Source organism: Bos indicus, chromosome 15 (genome assembly GCF_029378745.1).
Source record: "Bos indicus isolate NIAB-ARS_2022 breed Sahiwal x Tharparkar chromosome 15, NIAB-ARS_B.indTharparkar_mat_pri_1.0, whole genome shotgun sequence".
Classification (NCBI taxonomy): domain Eukaryota; kingdom Metazoa; phylum Chordata; class Mammalia; order Artiodactyla; family Bovidae; genus Bos; species Bos indicus.
In genome coordinates this window covers 49,139,277-49,162,361 of record NC_091774.1, presented here as the reverse complement: position 1 = coordinate 49,162,361, position 23,085 = coordinate 49,139,277, and the positions used below count along the sequence as shown (strand labels likewise).

Here is a 23,085-nt window from a genome sequence, read left to right as displayed (position 1 = left end):
GATCTGTATTATTTGGAGGCATAACATCAATTTAATCAGTTTGAATTGAAGAAGAAAGCTGTTAGCTATCAATTTTAATATCGGTAATGAATGTGTGGAGAAAGACAATTTATAACCCTTAAGTGAGGGATTTGTTAGCCAGCAGTCAAACCACAGGAGACCCAGCAGATTTTAGTTTTGTCATCTTGGGTTCACCCACACCTATTATCCCTGAAAGCATTACCACAACTCGCAGACACCTCCTTACTCTTCTCTTTCCTAAAAGGCTAAATAAGAGACATTTATATACACCATTTTTTTTCATATAGAGTTCCTTTTATACTGTTTTCATTAACAAAAAATGTCTAAAGTCTAATTAAATATAGACATGCTCCTTTGCCAATGAATTCAGTTTTTAAATGTTTTTAATTAAATGTAATCAAAACAAATGTTTTTAATTTTTCTTAAATAAATATTTTAAATATTTGACTCTTCCTTTCAATGAAGGAATTCTGGAAAGAAAAATCTGAACCTATAATGTTCTTTTATTACATGTGTGCATGCATGTTAACAGTTGTATCCTACTCTTTGAGATATTATGGACTGTAACCCACCAGTCCCCTATGTACGTGAAGTTCTACAGGCAAGAATATGGGAGTGGGTTGCCATGCCCTCCTCCAGGAGATCTTACCCACCCAAGGAATAAACCCCCATCTCCTGCATTGCAGGCAGATGCTTTACTGCTGAACCAACAGGGAAGCCCTATCAATCTCTCTGTGTCTCTAAATCCATCAATAAATCTGTCTATCCATCTACATCCTATTGGCTCTGCTACTTTGGAGAATCTTCACTAATCCAATGGTTTAAAAGAACTCAATTAGAAATTAAAAGTTATGATAAGGTTCTGATAAATAGCTATAACTCTTATTTTATGAATTGATGTACTCAGTTGTTAAGTCATGTCCAACTGTTTGCGACTCCAAGGATCGTAACCCACCAGTCTTAGACTCTGTCCATGGGATTTCTCCAGCAAAAATACTGGAATGGGTTCATAACTCCCAGAAGAATAGAATATTGGATCAGAGAATGGTAATATTTTCATTTGTGTGCAAGGCTGACACACATGATGCCAAATTTATACTTTATTTGTAATGGGCACAATTTTTAATTTGAAAAGTCTTAAAGAGTATATTAATAAAAGTAATGGCCTTTGTCATAAGTGATATTAACAAGGTTATAAGATATAAGTTTCATATGAAAAGTGTTTTGTATCATATAATTGTTATATAATAGTTCTTGTTACTGGAAAAAATAACTGGAAAGTAAAAAATAATAATTAGTAATAGAGAATAAAAACATGTTACATTAAGATCCAATTCTGTGTATGATAAAATAAAACACAAAATTCTGTACTGAAAATTACAAACATTGTTGAGAGACAGTAGATAAGAACTAAAGCAACAGAGACCTGTCACCTATATATATCTTGGAATATTGTTAAGATGTCAGTTCCTTTCAATTTATCCTATAAGAATCCCAACACATATTTTGCCAATAATTCAGAAACTGATTCTATATTTTATAAGGAAACTCAAGGTGACAGATCCAAAGTAATCTTTAAAAAAGTATAAGTTTTGAGTTATTCCAATATCTTCAATTAGTACTCAATATAAAACCATAATAATCAAGACATTTTGGCATCATAATGGATATAAGGTTAGATTAGTGATTCAGGATGGAATTCTTGGAAGAATATCCACATCTATATGATCAGCTGATAGTCTACAAAGTTGATAAGGAAAGGCAAACATAAACTAAGCAGTAGAAAATGAATGTCTTCCTCTGCAGTGGTGGGGATAGTATTGGTATGTATTTAGCTAAACCTTTATCATTTGTCATTTTATGATCATTTATTATCTATCTAAACCTTTGTCACATCATTTTTAACAACTAAAGAATATAGAAACATAGGTAAATGTGTTACTTAATTGGAATAAAGCCTTGTTTTTACTTTATTCACAGCTACCATTACCATATGATCTGGCTAATTTAGCCTCATCAACTCTTAATGAAATAGATAATCTGGAATCCTTGCATCATTTTTTTTGTGAACCCAGACATAAGAAATTAACAGTGAAGGAGTGAAAGATTGAAGGGGTGAATATGTTCCTTAAAAGGAGTTAAACATAGAATTAGAAATGGAAGGCAGAGGGATGGTGTTGGGGCACCAGAGGTAACTCAGCAGAGGCTACAGAGAAACTGAGAAAATTTTCATTATTTCTCAATTCACTGAGAACTAATTTTTCTGAGAACCTGGGTTCGTGCCTTATGTTAATGTTCTTTTCTAATTGAAAGCATCATTTGTTAAATATTATGTAATTAGAATCAGGAAATTCTCAAAACAACACATTAGAGGCATGTTCGTAATTCTGTAAATATAAACTCAGGTAATCTCTCAGAGATTCTCCTCTAAAGTTTCTGTAAATCAGTAATCTCATGATAAAATAATCCTATATTGAAAGTCAACAGATAGGGTGGTAATGCAGGAAGAAGTTGTGATTTGTGATGCTAAATCTCAAGTAAAAGAATGGAGAGATAATTTTAATGTAGAATCTCTGTATCTGTTTTCATATTTAGAATAGACTAGTCATTAAAGTAAGCTGTTGAATACCCATAGGTTTGCTCCCCAGTGACTAATTTTATGATCAAGCTTTACATCACTGACTATAATAGCAGTCAAATTTTCTTTCTTAGATTATCAGACAAAAAGGATAATCAGAATTAGAATAGGAGTCCTTTGAGAACAAACACTGTGTCTGACTTTTTCAAGAGGAAGGAGCAACATTTGAGCATGATCAGGCAAGTAGAGAGAGTTGGGTACCAGGCGGGAAGTACATGAGTGAGTAAAGGTTGATGAGATGGGGTGATTATTATTTTAAAAACTGGTATTGAAAAGTTATGGAGATAAACTTGAGAACAGTGAGACTCACTTGACGATTGTTGGAGCTGGTTCTGCTCTTACCAGATGCCTGAAGCGTGCAGTCAGCTTCACATCACTGTCACCTATGGTTTAGAATTCGTAACTCTTCCTATTATTTTCCATTATGAGTCCTGAAATGCCCCTTGTTTCTATCTGCACCTTCTGTAACAGCACCCAGTCAGTGTCAGGAACTCTAAGTCACATGGTGCTGGGCCATCTGCAATGGATGGATATCAGTGAGATAAATCTTTCATGCCTTTCTGTTGTCTGTGCATTACAGATGTTCTTCATCTTTTATAAGTCTATGTGAGATCAAGCTTCTGTGTTCATTCTCTAACAAAACTCAAAATAAGATCCGTATTATTCTGGAGCATAGCCTCAATTTATTCAGCTTAAATAGAAGAAAGTTGCCAGCCACCAATTTTAATGTTTCCTGATGGATTTGTGGAGGAGTTATGAACACAAAATGGGGATTTATTAGATACTAGCTAAACCACAAGGGGTCCTGCAAGTTTTGATGATTCCCACTTGGGTTCATCCATACTAATATCCCTGAAATCCTTAGTACAGTTTCCTTGTTCCTTTGTTTTGTTTTTCCACAGGCTAAATATGGAAATAATTATATACACCGATTTTTTTTAAAGACTGAGTTCCCCTTCTTCTGTTCTCATTGACAAATAAGTCAAAAGTCTACTTAAATGTAAATATGCTCCGGTGCCAATAAATTCTATTAAATAAATGTCCCATGATCCTTCCTTTCAATGAGGCAATTCTGATATGTTATATCTGCTATTAAAACTGGGGTATTGAACACCCCTACTATTTTTGTGTTGCTATTTATTCCTCCTTTTAGTAACATTAATGTTTGCTTCATATATTTGACACTCTAATGTTTATAATAAATTTGAATATGAATTCAACCTTTAAATATTGCATGATATCTTTGCTTTCTGTGACAACTTTTTTTTTTTTTTTTGCAACATCATGGGGTGTGCAGAATCCTAGTGTCCTGACCTGACCCACAGCAGTGAAAACACTGAGTGCTAACCCCTGACCTGCCAGGGAATTCCCAGTGACAGTTTAATTAAAAGCCTATTTGACTAAAAAAACTACATCCACTACTCCCTCTTTGGCTTACCATTGGCTTGAAATTTCTTCTTCTATTTCTTCTCTTTCCCTCTACATGTGTTTTAACTCTTAAATCCTATGGCATTCTTATAGACAACATATACTTTAATTTTCAGTTACTTATATTTTTTACATATGACTCATTATCCTTTAAAAGTTTTTATTATTACTATTATTCATTCTCTCACTGGATTTTTTCATGTCTTTTGCTGTTGTTGTTCAGTCGCTCAAGTCGTGTCCTACTCTTTGCGACCACATGGGCTGCAGAACGCCAGGCTTCCCTGTCCTTCACCATCTTCCAGAGCTTCCTCAAACTCATGTCCATGGAGTCAGTGCTGCCATCCAACCATCTCATCCTCTGTTGTCTCCTACTCCTCTTGGCTTCAATCTTTCCCAGCATCAGGGTCTTTTCTAATGAATTGGCTCTTTGCATCTGGTGGCCAAAGTATTGGAGCTTCAGCTTCAGCATCAGTTCTTCCAATGAATATTCAGGACTGATTTCCTTTAGAATTTACTAGTTTGATCTTCTTGCTGTCCAAGGGATGCACTAGAGTCTTATCCAACTCCACAGTTCAAAAGTATCAATTCTTTGGCACTTAGTCTTCTTTATGGTCCAACTCTCACATGGCAATGGCAACCCACGCCAGTACTCTTGCCTGGAAAATCCCATGGGTGGAAAAGCCTGGTAGGCTGCAGTCTATGGGGTCGCTAAGAGTTGGACACAACTGAGTGACTTCACTTTCACTTTCTCACATCCATACATTACTCCTGGAAAAACCATAGCTTCGACTATACATATGTTTGTCAGCAGAGTAATGTCTCTGCTTTTTAACACACTGTTTAAGTTTGTCATAGCTTTTCTTCCAAGCAGCAAGCATCTTTTAATTTCATGGCTGCAGAAACATCTTCAGTGATTTTGGAGCCCAAGAAAATAAAGTCTGTCACTCAACATAATTCATGTTTGCAAAATTTTACTAAACTCAAATACATTGTGACTCAAATTTATTTCTGCATTATTTAACAAGATACCATTCCAATTTTTTTTCTACCTCTGAATCTTTAATATTGTGCTCTCTTCATTTTATTGTAATGGGATGTTTTCTTGGGTAACTCCTTTCTTGAACTGTGCATCAGTCTAAAATTAGAGACCAGATTCTTTCCCTGTGTACTTGATTTTTCTTAGAAATTGTTATGAGTCCTCAGTGTTAAAGTTTGATTGAAGAAAATTTAAACCTGATCACTACTGGTACAGCATCATGGGTAAAGATTAAAATGCATGGACAGAGGAATAGCAAAGAGTGAAGAAATATATGAACTATTTGCTTAGCAGTCAATTTCTCACATGGCAGGTTTTATTGAGGGCCATAGTTTATTTTAAGATGATATACTGATTCATTCAAAGCACCATCTTTGTTTACATTAATAATATTGGAATAAGCCCTCTAGTATGCTGATTTTGTGTAAGATAGCATTACATGTTACTTTAAAGTCTCCAGATTAGTTACTCTTTAATACCATTGATAAACACCAGAGAAATGTTTAAACTGTTTATCATACAATGCCATTTTTACTGAATTTCTAATAAGTCTGATGCATTGTTAATAAAAGTGTAAATAAGACACAATTATTGTCCTCTAGATAGTTGCAGTAGGAGATTTCTAAATGCAGTGGAATTTATTTGTCTATGTTTTCAATTCTATAACTTAAACGTTCAAATATGGGCAAACCTCAAACTGGAAAAAGTATTAAAATGTGTGCCTTCTGAAGTGTGTGTTTTATTTAAGTACTGATGATAATTTTATTTCCTTAAGAATATTTACTTCTGAATAAGCCTAATTTATTTTCATCAGTCCTATTTTGTGCTATATTTCTTCCTCAAAAAGTTCAATGTTTACAGACTTTAGTTTATATCATATAGATTTTATGTTGATCATATGTGGTATTATGGATTTTATATCATATAAAATCTCAGTATTTCAGAAAAAGTACCTGGATGTTCATTGGAAGGACTGATGCTGAAGCAGAAGCTCGAATACTTTGGCTAACTGATACAAAGAGCCAACTCATTGGAAAAGACCCTGATGCTGGGAAAGATTGAGGGCAAGAGGAGAAGGGTATGACAGAGGATGAGATGGTTGGATGGCATCACCGACTCAATGGACATGAATTAGAGCAAACTCCAGGAGACACTGAAGGACTGAGAAGCCTGGCATGCTGCAGTTCATGGGACTGCAAAAGGTCAGACATGACTTAGCAACTGAACAACAAGAACAACAAAACAAAAGTAGATGCTATTAAAAATTGTCAAAATATAGATTCAGAAACAAATATTAGAAAACAAGATATGACCAAAAGACAACTATGGGTTGTATTAACAGTTTGAAAATATGAATTGTGACATGGTCCTTGGGAGTTACCTAGAATAAGTGTCTTCTGCAATTTACTTATTTATGTAGGTCTAGAGAAAAGCTCTAGATTTCAAGGGACAGGCCAAGAACAGAAGAATAAATGAAACAATTTGAAATCACAATTCAAGAGAATTTTATTCTTTGTAAGAATAATAAACCAAATTTCATAAGTATTTGATGATTTGTTAAATATCTCAATTATAAGCATCTGAGAATTAACATATTTTTTCAAGTGTAGAAATTTTATATTTGGCTTTTAGCACATGAATGTTGCTATTTAAACTAACACAAATTCTCTTTAGAAGGATCCACTAGTGATCAAGATGTTTGGCGGATACAAATATTGTTAGTACATGGTCACAGATGTGTTTGGTCTTCACTCTATAGATGATTGGGTTGAGAAAAGGTGGAACTAACAGGTAAAGGTTAGATAAAAGGATATGAATGTATGGTGGTTTATGAGAACCAAACCTATGTGTGAAGAAAGAGAAGAAGCCAAGGATCAGAACTGTAGGAAGACAGAAATGTGGGCAATGCATGCATTAAAGGCTTTGAATATCACCTCCTTCTGGGGCAGTTGAAAGACAGTGATAAAGATTTGAACATAGGACAGAATAATAAAAATTATGTCAAATCCTAAGATAGAGAAGGCAACAAATAGACCATATATCTTGTTGATCCATATATCTTCAGTAGGCAGCTTCATAATGGCCATGTGTTCACCATAAGTGTGGAGATGACCGTGGTTTCGTAGAATTTAAGATGACATTTACTAAGTACCAGCCATGGTGCTACAAGTAAGGCCGCCCTGAGTGTCACCCCAACTCCAATGTGAGTCAAAAGTTGTCCTGAGAAGACAGGGACATGTCTCAAGTGGTTACAGATGGCGACATAGTGATCTAGGGCCATCGCCAGCAAGACACCTGATTCAACACCCTGAAAGGAGTGAATAAGCCACATTTGCAGAAGATATGCTTCAAAAGAAATCTCTGTCAAATGAAGCCAAAAGATGCCTAATATTTTGGGGAGAATACAGGTGCTAAGTGCAATGTCTGTGGCCCCCAACATGGCCAAAAATATGTACATAGGTTTACACAGGCTGTTTTTATGTTTGATTATCATTATGATTAGGGAATTCCCAATCACAGCTACAAGGTACATGAGACGCAATGAAATCCCAATCCAACACTGCACTGACTCCAAACCAGGAATCCTGATGAGTGTTAATATAGAAGGCATGAAGACTGAGCCATTGGATATGAGCATGTTGATTTGATTAGTAGAATCAAGGAGTGGTATGTTGTGTCATCTTCTGATTCCTGTCAAGAGTTTATAAGTCAAAGAAGAAATTCATTTATTTTAGCTAAATATACTTTAGATTTGGGTGATACCACTTTATTGTTTTTCTATTATTGAAATATACCTGACAGATAACATTTTGTAAGTTTAATGTGCATGATACAGTGACTTGATACACTCATATATTGGAATATGATTTCCACTGTAGTGTAGGTAGCATCTCTACCATGTCATATAATTATATTTTCTTTTTTATGGTGATAATAAATAAGAAATAGATTCTTAGCATGTTTGATGTTTATAATAATGTCTATAAAACTATACCATGCATTAGATCTTCAGGTGTTATTTATCTACTTATTTATCTGCATGTTTGTAACCTGAAACAATATGCCCACTGTTCTCTGAGCACTCATTCCCAGGTAACCACCATTTTACTCTTTGAGTTCATTTGTTTAAAGACTTTGCATATAAATCTTATGATGTAGTATTTGTCTCTCTTTGTCTGACTTATCTGACTTAACATAATATCTCTAATGTCTATTATTATTGTAACAAATGTCAGGAGTTTCTTCTTCCTGATAGCTAGACAAATTAATTATCCAGGAAATGCAAATCAAAATTACCATGAGATATCACTTTGCTACAGATCTTCCATCAATAGACAACAGAGAACAAGTGTTGATGAAGATATGGAGGATAGGGAACATTTGCTCACTGTTAGTGGGAACATAAATTTTTCAACCTATAGAAAACAATTTTGAAGTTCATAAAAAATTCAGAAAAGGGTCTACTGTATGATCCAATATTTCCACATTTGTTTGTATGTCCAAAGGAAGTAAAAATATGATAGTGAAGAGACATATGCAGACCCAGCTCATCTATGTTTATTGTAGTATTACTTTCAATAGTCAAGAGGTGGAAACAACCTTAGTACCCATGAATGAATAAATGATAAAGAAGATAAACAAGATGAAATATGCAACTATTGTTTCCAGTCTAACTACGGCTCTTTAACCTTCTATCTGCTGCTTAGAGACTGGGATTCAAATTTAGCATATACCATTTATTTATATACACACACACACACACATATATATATATATATACACACACACATAAATATATATATATTGCATGTTATATATGAATATATGAGATCTTTAAGAATTTTAAAATATTTTATCTTCCTTCAGTTCAGTTCAGTTCAGTCGCTCGGTCATGTCCGACTCTTTGCGACCCCATGAATCACAGCACGCCAGGCCTCCCTGTCCATCACCAACTCCCGGAGTTCACTCAGACTCATGTTCATCGAGTCAGTGATGCCATCCAGCCATTTCATCCTCTGTCATCCCCTTCTCCTCCTGCCCCCAATCCCTCCCAGCATCAGAGTCTTTATCTTCTTTACCTTATCTAATTGATATTTTTCTTGAGCTAAGTCTCTGTCACAGCAAAATTGGCATTTTAAGTCAGATAGATTTTTGTGTTGTGGATTTTCTGTTTTGTGGAAGTTTAAGCAGTATCCCTAGCTCCTACCCACAAGATGTTGATTGCTTTCTCTTGTCATAATGACCAAATATATATCATACATTGCCAAGTGTCCCCTAGATATGGAAGGTGGGGCATATCACTCCTGGTTGCTAACCATTATTCTAGACTCTTACATTGGGGAAAATAGCCTTTAACTGAATAAGAATGAATATTTATGTACCTTTAATCAAAATGGGCAGAATAAATCTGGCTATTAAGGCGAATCATTTTTCAGTAAGTAGTAGCCAGATAAAGGAGATGAAGAAGGGCACTCCAAAAAAGAAAGACTTAGTACAAAATACATAAATGAGACATATGGTGAAATTGTAAATCAATAGTTTTCACTGAAAAATTGTGTCCTAAGCAGAAATGATGATTGTGGAAGATATTGAAAAGGGAAGAATATAAAACGTAAAGGTATTATTTTAAATCAAATAATTTCAAAATCTAAGGTGGCAAAACAGCCCTTCTGCCTTTTAAAAATGCAGTAAGATAGCCAGTTGACAAATAGCTTCCTTTTTTGAATTCATAGGCTGTGGAAACCACATTACCTCATGTGCAGCATAAACCCTGAAACACTAGTGTTACTTATGACTCCAGTTCTACTTAGCCTGATGACAAGAACCTAAACTTTTAAAGTATTTGGGGGGTTCTCTAACATCAAACCAGTTAGACTTGTTTATTTTGCTTGTAAATTGTATTTTAATCAGAGTTTGATGAATCCCTCCACAGAGCATCCTTTAGCTACTGTTCAAGACTGTTAATTCTTTGTCGTGAAGTCAGCTCGGTCATGTCTGACTCTTCGTGACCCCATGGACTGTAGCCCACCAGGCTCCTCCATCCATGGAATTTTCTAGGCAAGAGTTTGTCTTTAAATCAGATACAATCAGTTTGGACCAGTAGGTTCTCAGACTCTGATGCATAATTTAATATAGGCTCCCCATGAAAGAAAATAGAGAAAAAGATACGCTTGTCATCAATGAGAATAATATACTTACATATTTATTCATGTTATTTCTTCTGTATAAGACTGGATGACATTTCAAAAAAATGTAAAATAAGAGCAAGAAAAGATCATTCAAATGCACATATTTTTGGCAAGCCTGGGTCAAAGTTTCTTGGTTTGCCTATATTTATTCACCTGAAATGTTAAAAATGGTTGTATTCTCAAAATAGTTGCAATTCTGAAATATATATTAGTACAGAAGGAGGAATCTCTAGGATTTAAGAAGATCAGCAGCAGAAATAATAGGGACAGGAGGACTCATTCTTGATAACTACTGAATATGTGAAAATGAATATGTGGGTAACTTGGGCAAATTGAGGCTAATTTCTTGGTTTACAGTGGTCATAACCCCCATGATAATGAAGAAAGACTTTAGTCACCAATTTTAATGTTTCCTAAGAGTACATCATGAGAAATGCTGGGCTGGAAGAAGCACAATCTGGAATCAAGATTGCCAGGAGAAATATCAATAACCTCAGATATGCAGATGATACCACCCTTATGGCAGAAAGTGAAGAGGAACTAAAGAGCCTCTTGATGAAAGTGAAAGTGGAGAGTGAAAAAGTTGGCTTACAGCTCAACATTCAGAAAACGAAGATCATGGCATCTGGTCCCATCACTTCATGGGAAATAGATGGGGAAACAGTGGAAACAGTGTCAGACTTTATTTTGGGGGGTCTCCAAAATCACTGCAGATGGTGATTGCAGCCATGAAATTAAAAGACGCTTACTCCTTGGAAGGAAACTTATGAACAATCTAGATAGCATATTAAAAAGCAGAGACATTACTTTGCCAACAAAGGTCCGTCTAGTCAAGGCTATGGTTTTTCCAGTGGTCATGTATGGATGTGAGAGTTGGACTGTGAAAAAAGCTAAGCGCCGAAGAATTGATGCTTTTGAACTGTATCGTTGGAAAAGACTCTTGAGAGTCCCTTGGACTGCAAGGAGATCCAATCAGTCCATTCTAAAGGAGATCAGTCCTGGGTGTTCAGTGGAAAGACTGATACTAAAGCTGAAACTCCAGTACTTTGGCCACCTCATGCAAAGACTTGACTCATTAGAAAAGACCCTGAGGCTGGGAGGGATTGGGGGCAGCAGGAGAAGGGGAAGACAGAGGATGAGATGGCTGGATGGCATCACCAACTCGATGGACATGAGTTTGAGTGAACTCCGGAGTTGGTGATGGACAGGGAGGCCTGGCGTGCTGCAATTCATGGGGTCGCAAAGAGTCGGACATGACTGAGTGACTGAACTGAACTGAACTGAATGGATTTGTGGAGAAGGAGGAGTTATGAACATGAAATAAGGGACTTATTAGCCACTAGCTAAACTACAAGAGGTCCAGGAGTTTTTAATTATACCCGCTTGGGTTATCTACATGTAATATCCCTGAAGTCTTTACTAAAACTTGCTTATACCTCCTTATTCTTCCTTTTCCTTTTTTCCACAGGCTAAGTACAGAGATTATACACAGCATTTTTTTTTAGGCTGAGTTCCATTTCTGTTGCCCTCATTGGCAAATAAGTCTAAAAGTCTATTTAAATATAAACATGTTCTACCCCAATGGATTCTACTTAAGTAAGTATTCTGTGACATTTCCTTTCAATGAGGCAAATTCTGATATGAATTGCAAGTCCCATCCACTACTTAAAATGGGGTATCAAAGTCTCCTACTATATTTGTAGTGCTGTCTAAGTCTCCCTTTAGTTTGCTTCATATATTTGGGTTGTCTAGTACATGTAATGCATTTTCAAGATGAATTCAGTCTTCTAATATTATGTGATGTTTTGCTTCCCTGGTGGCTCAGGCGGTAAAGAATCTGCCTGCAATGTAGGAGGCCCAGATTCAAACCTTGGATTGGGAAGAGCCCCTGGAGAAGGGAATTGCAACCCACTCCAGTATTCTTGCCTGGAGAATTCCCATGGACAGAGGAGCCTGAAGGGTTTCAGAGACTCGGATACAGCTGAGCAACTAACACTAACTAACTTGCTTTTTGTGACTTTTTTTTTTTTTTTTTTGGTCTTCCTGCAAGGTTTTCAGAATCTTCATTCCCCTACCAGAATCAAACCCAGGTCCATGGTAGTGAAAGTGCAGAGTCCTAACCATTGTACCACCAGGGAATTCTCAGTGATAGTTTTAATTAAAAGCCTGTTTTGACTAATAAAATTATGCCCACTCTTGCCTCCTTTTGTTTACCACTGGCATGAAATTTCTTCCTCTATGCCTTCACTTTCAGCTCATGTGTGTTCTTAAATCTTAAATCCTATGACAATACAGTAGAAAACATATAGTCAGTTTTTGCTTTTATTTAGTCATGTATCTGTTATGTATGTCTGATTATCCATTAATACATTTTTTATTCCTTCTTACATGGTATATTTTCATGTCTTGCTTCATATAGTTCATGTTACAAAATTTTATTAAACCCAAATACATTATGGTTCATTTCCATTTATGTGTTAATTAATAAGAAGTCATTCCAAATTTTATTCTACCTACACATCTTTAATAATATGCTCTCTTCCTTTTATTAAAGTGGACTTTTTTTTGGATTATTTCTTTTGAGAATTAAACATCAGTCTAAAATTAGAGACCAGATATCTCTCCCTGTGTACTAAGTTTTTCTTAAAAACTCTTAGTTCTCAGTCTTAAAGGTTGATTGAAGAAAGTTTAAACCAGATCTCTACAGGGACAAAATTCTGAGAATATGAAGTTGTGTGGGCAGAGGAATAGCACAGACTGAAAAAAACATCTGAAGGCAAAAACCACTACAATATTGTAAAGTAATTAGCCTCCAATTAAAATAAATTAAATTAAAAAAATCTGGTCTTTGTTTTAGTAGTCAGTTTATCACATGACATCTTTGACTGAAGGCCATACTTTATTTTAAGATGGTATACTAATTCATTCAAGCACCATCATCGTCTGCCATGTTGTACCGTGCTAAATTGCTTCCGTCTTGTCTGACTCTTTGCAACCCCATGGACTGTAGCCCACAGGACTTCTCTGTCCATGGGATTCTTCAGGCAAGAATACTGGAGCAGGTTGTCATGCCCTTCTCCAAGGAATCTTCCCTACCCAAGGACTGAACCCTCAGCTCTAAGTCTCTTGCATTGGCAGGTGGATTCTTTACCACTAGTGCCATCAGGGAAGCCAACCATCATTGTTTACATTAATAATATTGGAATAAAGTCTCTAGTACACTGATTCTCTGTAATATGGTGCTACATGCTGCTTTAAAGCCTCCAGGTTAGTTGCTCTTGAATACCATTGATAAACACCAGAGAAATATTTAAATTTGTCATTATACAATACCATTTTTACTGAAGTTCTAGAAAGTCTCAGGAATTATCCTATGTATTATCAGTGTTAGTCACTCAGTCATTTCTAATTCTTTATGACCCCATGGACTACAACCTGTTAATCTCCTCTATCTTGCCTGAAATTCTCCAGGCAAGAATACCAGAGTGAGCAATTCCCTTCTCTAGCAGATCTTTCCAACCCAGGGAAGGAATCTTGGTCTCCTGCATTGCAGACAGATTCTTCACCAGCTGAGCCACCAGGGAAGCCCATGTATCATTAATACAAGTGTAAATTAGACACAGTTACTTTCCTATAGACACTTGCAGTAGCTGATTTTTAAATGCAGTAGAATTTATTTGTTGATATTTTCAGTTCTGTAGTAAACATTCAAATATAGGTAAAATTCAAACTGGGTAAGAGTATTAAAATATATTCCTCTGGAGGTGTGTTCTAATTAACTATGAATGCTGTTTTTGTTCTTAATCTATACAGTTAGCAAAACAAGACTGGGAGCTCAGTGCAGCTCAGATCATGAACTCCTAATTGTAAAATTCAGACTTAAATTGAAGAAAGTAGGGAAAAAACAGTAGGCCATTCAGGTATGACCAAAATAAAATTCCTTATGATTATAGAGTGGAAGTGCGAAAGCAATTCAAGAATTTAGGTCTCATAGACAGAGTGTCTGAAGACCTATAGACGGAGGTTCATAACATTGTATGGGAGGCAGTGATCAAAACCATCTCCAAGAAAAAGAACTGCAAGGCAAATGGCTCTCTGAGGAGGACTTACTAATAGCTGAGAAAAGAAGAGAAGCCAAAGGCAAAGGAGAAAAGGAAAGATAAAGCTATCTGAATTCAGAGTTCCAAACAATACCAAAGAGGGATCAGAAAGCCTTCTTAAGTGATCAATGCAAAGAAATAGAGGAAAACAATAGAATGGGAAAGACTAGAAATCTCTTCAAGAAAATTAGAGATAGCCAGCAAACATTCCATGCAAAGATGAGCACAATAAAGGACAGAAATGATATGGACCTAACAGAAGAAGAAGACTTTAAGAAGACGTGGCAGGAATACACAGAAGAACTATATAAATGAGATAATGACCCAGAAAACCATGACTCACCTACAGTCAGATATCCTAGAGTGTGAAGTCAAGTGGGCTTTAGAAAGGATCACTACAAACAAAGCTAGTGGAGGTGGTGGAATTCCAGTTGAGCTAGGATTCAAATCTTAAAAGATGATGCAGTTAAAGTGCTGCACTCAATATGCCAGCAAATTTGGAAAACTCAGCAGTGACCATGGGACTGGAAAAGATCAGTTTTCATTCCAATCCCAAAGAAAGGCAAAGCCAAAGAATGTTCAAACACAATTGCACTCATTTCACATGCTAGCAAAGCAATTCTCAAAGTTCTCTAAGCTAGGCTTCAACAGAACATGAACCAAGAATTTCCAGATGTTCAAGCTAGATTTAGAAAAGGCAGAGGAACCAGAGATCAACTTGCCAATATCCACTGGATCATAGCAAAAGCAAGAAAATTCCAGAAAAACACCTACTTCTGCTTCATTGACTATGTTAAAGCCATTGACTGTGTGGATCACAACAAACGGTACAAAATTCTTAAGGATACAGGAATACCAGACCACCTGACCTGCCTTCTGAGAAATCTGTATGCAGGTCAAGAAGCAACTATTAGAATCAGACATGGAACAATGGACTTGTTCCAATAGGGAAAGGAATACATCAAGGCTGTATGGTGTTACCCTGATCATTTAACTTATATGCAGAGTACATCATGTGCAATGCCAGGCTGGATGAAGCACAAGCCAGAATTAAGATTGCCTGGAGAAATATCAATAATCTCAGATATGCAGATGACACCACCTATATGGCAGAAAGCAAAGAGGAACTAAAGAGCCTCTTGATGAAACTGAAAAAGGAGAGTGAAAATATTGGCTTAAAACAACATTCAAAAAATGAAGATCATGGCACCTGGTCCCATCATTTCATGGCAAATGATAGGGAAACATTGGAAACAGTTTTATATTTTATTTTCTTGGACTCCAAAATCACTGCTGATGGTGACTGCAGCCATGAAATTAAAAGATACTTCCTCTTTGGAGGATAAGATATGACAAACTACACAATGTATTACAAAACAGAAACATGACTGTGCAAAGATCCATATAGTCAAAGCTATGGTTTTTCCATTTGTCGTGTATCGATGTGAGAGTTGGATCATAAAGAAGACTAAGCACTGAAGAATTGATGCTTTTGAACTGTGGTGTTGGAGAAGACTCTTGAGAGTCCCTTGGACTGCAAGGAGATCAAGCCAGTCAATTTTAGAAGAAATCAATCCTGAATATTCATTGGAAGAACTGATGCAGAAACTGAACCTCTAATACTTTGGCCCTCTGATGTGAAGAACTGACTCATTAGAAAAGAGCCTTTTGCTGGTAAAGACTAAAGACAAGAGGAGAAAGGGATGACAGAGGATGAGATGTTTTGATGGGATCACCAACTTGATGGACATGAGCAAACTCCAGGAATTGCTGATGGACAGGGAAGTCTGGCGTGCTGCAGTCCAGGGGATCACAAAGAGTTAGACATGACTGAGGGACTGAACAACAGCAACAATTGTGAATAGACCTAATTAATTTTAATCAATTTTTTGCTATCTTTTTTATCCAAAATATTCAATGTTTATAGACTCTATTTAATATTTTACAGTTTTTATGTTGCTGATATTGGTATTATTGATTTTATATTATTTTAATGTGTATCAGTATTTTATAAAAAGCAGACATCTATAAAGAGACATATCTATAAATAGATGTGATTAAAATTTTTTTAAATATAGATTTACAAGTAGATTTTAGAAAATGAGATATGGCCAGAATTACAGCTATGTGTTGGGTTAACATGTGGAAATATTGGGTTGGCTAAAAAGTTCATTCGGATTTTTTCATACAATCTGATGAAAAACCTAATGATTCTTTTGGCCCACCTAATATTAAAGTGTGGCATGGTCTTCAGAATTTATCTTGAATCAACTGCTGTTTTTTGTCATTCCTTATCTATGCAGGTTTAAGTGTTGTTAGAGAGAATGTTCTATGTTTTAAAGTAGAAGTTAAAGTCGCTTGGTGGTGTCGGATGGAATTCTCTAAGCTAGAATACTAGAGTGGGTAACATTTCCCTTCTCCAGGGGATCTTACCAACCCAGAGATCAAAGCCAGGTCTCCTGCATGGCAGGTGGATTCTTTACCAGCTGACCCATAATGGAAGCCCAAGAATATTGGAGTGGGTAATCCCAAAGAAAGGCAATGCCAAAGAATGCTCAAACTACAGCACAATTGCACTCATCCCACACGCTAGTAAAACAATGCTCAAAATTCTCCAAACCAAGCTTCAGCAATACGTGAACCATGAACTTCGAGATGCTCAAGCTGGTTTTAGAAAAGGCAGAGGAACCAGAGATCAAATTGCCAACATCCACTGGATCATCAAGAAAGCAAGAGAGTTCCAGAAATACATCTATTTCTTCTTTAATGACTATGCCAAAGCCTTTGACTGTGTGGACCACAATAAACTGGGGAAGATTCTTAAAGAGATGGGAATACCAGACCACCTGACCTGCCTCTTGAGAAACCTATATGCAGGTCAGGAAGCAACAGTTAGAACTGGACATGGAACAACAGACTGGTTCCAAATCAGGAAAGGAATATCTCAAGGCTGTAAGGTGACAACCTTGCTTATTTAACTTATATGAAGAGTACATTATGAGAAACGCTGGGCTGGAAGAAGCACAAGCTGGAATCAAGATTCCTGGGAGATATATCAATAACCTCAGATATGCAAATGACACTACCCTTATGGTAGAAAGTGAAGAGGAACTAAAAAGCCTGTTGATGAAAGTGAAAGAGGAGAGTGAAAAAGTTGGCTTAAAGCTCAACATTCAGAAAGTGAAGATCATGGCATCTGGTCCCATCACTTCATGGGAAATAGATGGGGAAACAGTGGAAACAGTGTCAGACTTTATTTTGGGGGGGCTCCAAAATCACTACAGATGGTGATTGCAGCCATGAAATTAAAAAATGCTTACTCCTTGGAAGGAAAGTTATGACCAACCTATATAGCACATTAAAAAGCAGAGGCATCACATTGCCAACAGAGATCCATTTAGTCAAGGCTATGGTTTTTCCAGTAGTCATGTATGGATGTGAGAGTTGGACTGTGAAGAAAGCTGAGCGCTGAAGAACTGATGAACTTTTGAACAGTAGCGTTGGAGAAGACTCTTGAGAGTCCCTTGGACTGCAAGGAGATACAATCAGTCCATTCTAAAGGAGATCAGTCCTGGGTGTTCATTGGAAGGACTGATGCTAAAGCTGAAACTCCAAAACTTTGGCCACCTCATGCGAAGAGTTGACTCATTAGAAAAGACTCTGATGCTGGGAGGGATTGGGGGCAGGAGTAGAAGGGGAAGACAGAGGATGAGATGGCTGGATGGCATCACCAACTCGATGGACATGAGTTTGAGTGAACTCTGGGAGTTGGTGATGGACAGGGAGGCCTGGCGTGCTGCAATTCATGGGGTAGCAAAGAGTCGGACATGACTGAGCGACTGAACTGAACTGAACCTATCCCTTCTCCAGAGGATCTTCCCGACCCAGGAATCTAAATAGGGTCTCCTGCATTGCAGGCAGATTCTTTACCAACTGAGTTAGGAGGGAAGCCCCAAGAGAAAGTGAAAGTCACTCAGTCATGTCCAACTCTTTGTGACCCCATGGACTATATAGTCCATGGAATTCTCCAGGGCAGAATACTGGAGTGGGTAGCCTTTCCCTTTTCCAGGGAATCTTACCAACCCAGGGATTGAACCCAGGTCTCCTGCATTGGCGGCAGATTCTTTACCAGCTGAGCCACAAGAGAAGCCCAGTCTAAAATCAGAAGAATAATGGCAACCACTTAAAATACGAACCTAAATGAATTTTACTTCTTCTAATAATAGTAAGCTAATGTTTTAAGTATTTTATGATTTGAAAATATCCCCTTCAATATGACCATCTGGGATTTAAAGTATTTTTTGAACATAGAAGTTTGTACAATATCTATCTTTTATCATATTGAAATTTCTACTTAGAACTAACCTAAATTCTCTTTAGAAAGATCCACTGTGACCAAGATATTTGGGGTATACAAATATTGTTAATACATAGTCACAGATTTGTTTGTTCTTCACTCCATAGATGATTGGGTTGATAAAAGGTGGAACTACAGGTAAAGCTTAGATAAAAGGATATGAACATATGGCAGTATGTAAAAACCAAACCTGTGTGTGAAGAAAGAAAAGGCAAGGAGATAGAGCTGTAGGAAGACACAAACGTGGGTGATGAATATATTAAAGGCTTTGAATCTTGCCTACTTCAGGAAAAATTGAAAGATAGTAATAAAGATTTGAGTAAAAAACAACATAAAGATTATGTAAAATCCTAAGACACAGAAGGCAACAAATAGACCATGTATCTTGTTGATCCTTACATCTTCTGTAACCAGCTTCACAATGGCCATGTGCTCACAATAAGCATGGGAGATGAATGCTGTTCAGTAGAATTTATCAATATTTGATAAGCTCTGTGCATAGTGGTATAAGAATAGTAGCCCTGAGTGTCACCCCAACTCTAATGTGAGTCAAGGATTGTTGGGAGAAGACATTGGCATGTCTCAAGAAGTTACAGATGGCCACATAGTGATCTAGGGCCATCACCAGTAAGACACCTGATTTAGTTCCCTGGAATGAATGAAGAAGCCACATTTGTAGAAGACAGGTTTCAAAAGAAATTTCTGTCAACTGAAACCAGAAGATGCCTAACACTGGGGAGAATAAAGTGCTAAGTGCATGCCTGTGGCTCCCAACATGGCTAATATATATATATATATATATATATATAGAGAGAGAGAGAGAGAGAGAGAGAGAGAGAGAGAGAGTCTGTTTTTATATTTGATTATCACTGTAATTAGGAAATTCCCAATCACAGCCACAAGGTACATAACACAGAATGAACCCCGATCTAACAGTGCGCTGACTCCAGGCCAAGAATCCCAATGAGTGTTAGTACAGAGGGCATTCAGACTGAGCCATTGGATATGAAATATGAGCATAATGACTTGTTTAGTAGATTTAAGAAGTGATATGGTACTTAGCAGAAGGAGCAGCATGGTGTGTCATCTTCTAATTCCTGTCAAAAAGTGATGAATTAAAGAGAAGAAGAAATTCATTTATTTTAGCTGAACATACTTAAGATTAGGGTTATACTTCCCTTGTAGCTCAGTCTTTAAAGAGTCTGCCTACAATGTGGGAGACCTGAGTTCGATCCCTGGTTCAGGAAGATCCCCTGGAGAAGGAAATGGCAACTCACTCCAGTATTCTTGCCTGGAGAGTCCCATGGACAGAGGAGCCTGGCAGGCTGCAGTCCTTGGGGTCGCTAAGAGTCGGACACGACTGAGCGACTTCACTTTCACTTTTCACTTTCATGCATTGGAGAAGGAAATGGCAACCCACTCCAGTGTTCTTGCCTGGAGAATCCCAGGGATGGGGGAGCCTGGTGGGCTGCCGTCTATGGGGTCGCACAGAGTCGGACATGACTGAAGCGACTTAGCAGCAGCAGCAAATCCAAACTACAAACACCTCACAAATATTCTCCCTCTATGAATTCTCTGACATTCCCTCATTGAGCTCAAGTCCTCCACTGATAGAGAACTCTGTTTCCTGAGATAGCTTGCCACGTGGCAAGAACTCCAAATATCACATAGGCTGTCTTTACATTGAGTACCAAAATGTCTCCTTCTTAATTTTTCATAAAAATCCAGAATCCATCTTCCAAAAAATACCATCAACCATGGATCATGATGATTTATTGAATGGGATCTGAAATTAGTCAAGAGAGTTTAAATCCTGGATGCCACTACTTACTTTGCACAATCTACAGCCAGTTATAGAACTTAACTTCAAATTGTCTCCATTTTTTTGTTGCTAAAACAATGCTCACAGATTGAAATACATTCTAATGTGATTACAAGGAATCAATGACTTAGTTCATGTAAATAATTTGTAAAATATATAGGAGAATGTATTTTTCTGTCACTAAATGCCAAATGCTAATCCATAGAAGTTCATCCTCTCTTTCCCATAACTTTAGATACATGATGAGCATGTCACATGAATGACTTCAAGGGCCTCCTTCCCCGTGAATCTTTCCTGGCCTAAATGGGTATTATTTGCTAACCTGTTAACAAATAAGCTTTTCATCCATTTATCTGCCCAGAATATTTTCTAGAGGTCCTCCCAGTTGTCAACCTCATTAAAATGTAACACCCATTATGTCATTAACTGATTTAGAAACCTTCTGGAAATCAGGAGACTCAGTCTTCCTAGGTTTGAACACTCAACTGAACTGTAATATTCTACAGATATTTTAAAATCATCTTGGCTTTTTATTGGATCACATGGTATTTGTGTTCTCCATTTCCCAACACTCAGTGCAGAGTTTCAAGCCCAAAGACTTACCAATTATCACCTGTGGTAATACCCATAGAAGTAATAGAGTCAGAAACTTTTTGCTGCTTCAGCTAGTAAAGATGAATATTTCATAGTACATGGTGTACCTGGACAATTCGTTTCACAAATTCCTGGTGAGTTCTTAGGTTCACCTGTGAAAAGGGTGAAAAAAAGAAAAGCATCTTATGGTTCAGAATATACAAGATTCATTATCAGTGTTTGTGTCTCTAAAAAAGAAATTCTTAAACTTTGCTTTCACTTTGGAACTGGGAACCAAAATGATCCCCCTTTTAAAATTTTCTAAAAGAAGACAGTGCCCCAGGAGAGGACAAAACAAGTCAATGGTACTTATTTATAAAAATAATAAACCAATATAGGAACATAAAAACATCTTGAGATATACAGACTACTCAGTATAGACCTGCTGACCGAGAAAAAAGGAATATTTCTGTAATTTAATTCCAATCTGAGAAGCACTCATTTTTAAGTTTTGGACCCATGAAAAGGGATGACTTGGGAAATTTCACCTCAGAACCCTCAATCATCTGTTGTTTTCTGAGAATCTTCCATGTGAATTTGTTGAAACGAGTCGTTCCTGTATCCAAACCAGCCCTCATCCAATTGCCTCAGTTATGTTCAGAATTATCATGAAATGTTGATATACATTTTCAAGGATTTTAAGATCATTTGCAATATCTATAGTAACTTCCCATTGGGATCTATTGTTCATGGCAGGTATTTATTTAGTTGAGTTAAGGCACAAAAGAGTGTGCCTTAGATAAAGGATTTTAAGATTTAGTAGCTAGAAGATAAAGGGGGAAACCTCCCGTTCTCTATTTCATACAAAGAAAAGTCTCACAAGACTGTATTATTTGTGTTTACCTGGGGGCCAGTGTGATTTTTCTTGAAGTCACACTGGATTTGTTCTGTGTAATTGGGTCTGGCCCTGTTTCATAGTCCTGTTCTGTTTCCATTGACAAAGGCTCTGACCCCATCTTATCCATAATCCGTCCTTGAAATAGTGTAGCATTGAGGATATTTACATGTGAGGCTAGCTCACCCTGCATTAGGAGAGCTGGTTGTGTGCATCTTTTCCCAGCTGGGCCCATGGTGATTCAGGTCAGCTGATTGATATCAGCGAACAGGAAAAAAACAATGTGTATCACAGTGTCAACCACCCACCAAAGTAACAGAGTTGCCCTTAGAAATAACTACATTCAAAGGCTTTTGCCACTTTAACAAGAATTTAAATTTTTAATTTTTACTCAAATATTTTAAAATAAGATTTTGCTTCTCATTACTTATTTTGGTGGAAATATGTCCCTTTGTCCTTAGTATTTTTACAAAAGTGGGTTAGAGGCGTAAACATTTAGACATGAGGCCTTTCTAAGTATTAAATTTGTTTTTATGTGAAAGTAAGTGATCTGAATCTTTGTGGTTTTCCCTCTTACCGCAGCACTGTATAGGGATATGCATTGAAAAAGCAGTTGGTCTCAGGGGTTGAACAAATAGACAAAGCAATTAATAAATGACAAATGTTACATGGGAATCTGACTTTAATAGAAAAGGATTAGTATACCAAAAATAACGTGAAGGTAGGAAAAACAGCAGTGGGAAGCACAGTGCATCAATGAGAGAGGAGGCATGCAGAGGATGGGTAGTGTGTGCAGTAAACGGTCACGTTAATGTTAACAGGTCAGTCTGTCAAGTCTTTCCTTAAACGTTTCCTCCTCCTACAGGTAAAGGCCCTAAAATAATCCAGGAATTCTAATACTATCAGAAGATAATGTAAAAGTTAATGGCAACTGTTTAAGAACAATGCAAGCCCTGACTTAAACATTATTGTATATTACCCTCTAACAGCTCAGGAGACACTATCTCAGGAATGATTCCACAGAAG

The 23,085-nt window shown here is 36.9% G+C and overlaps 2 pseudogenes; both read right to left on the bottom strand.

The window, feature by feature from the left end:
* Positions 1-6,806: 6,806 nt before the first annotated feature.
* Positions 6,807-7,761, bottom strand: LOC109568910 (olfactory receptor 52A5-like; annotated as a pseudogene).
* An 11,027-nt stretch (positions 7,762-18,788) lies between these two features.
* Positions 18,789-22,189, bottom strand: LOC109568909 (olfactory receptor 52A5-like; annotated as a pseudogene).
* Between the last annotated feature and the right edge of the window lie 896 nt (positions 22,190-23,085).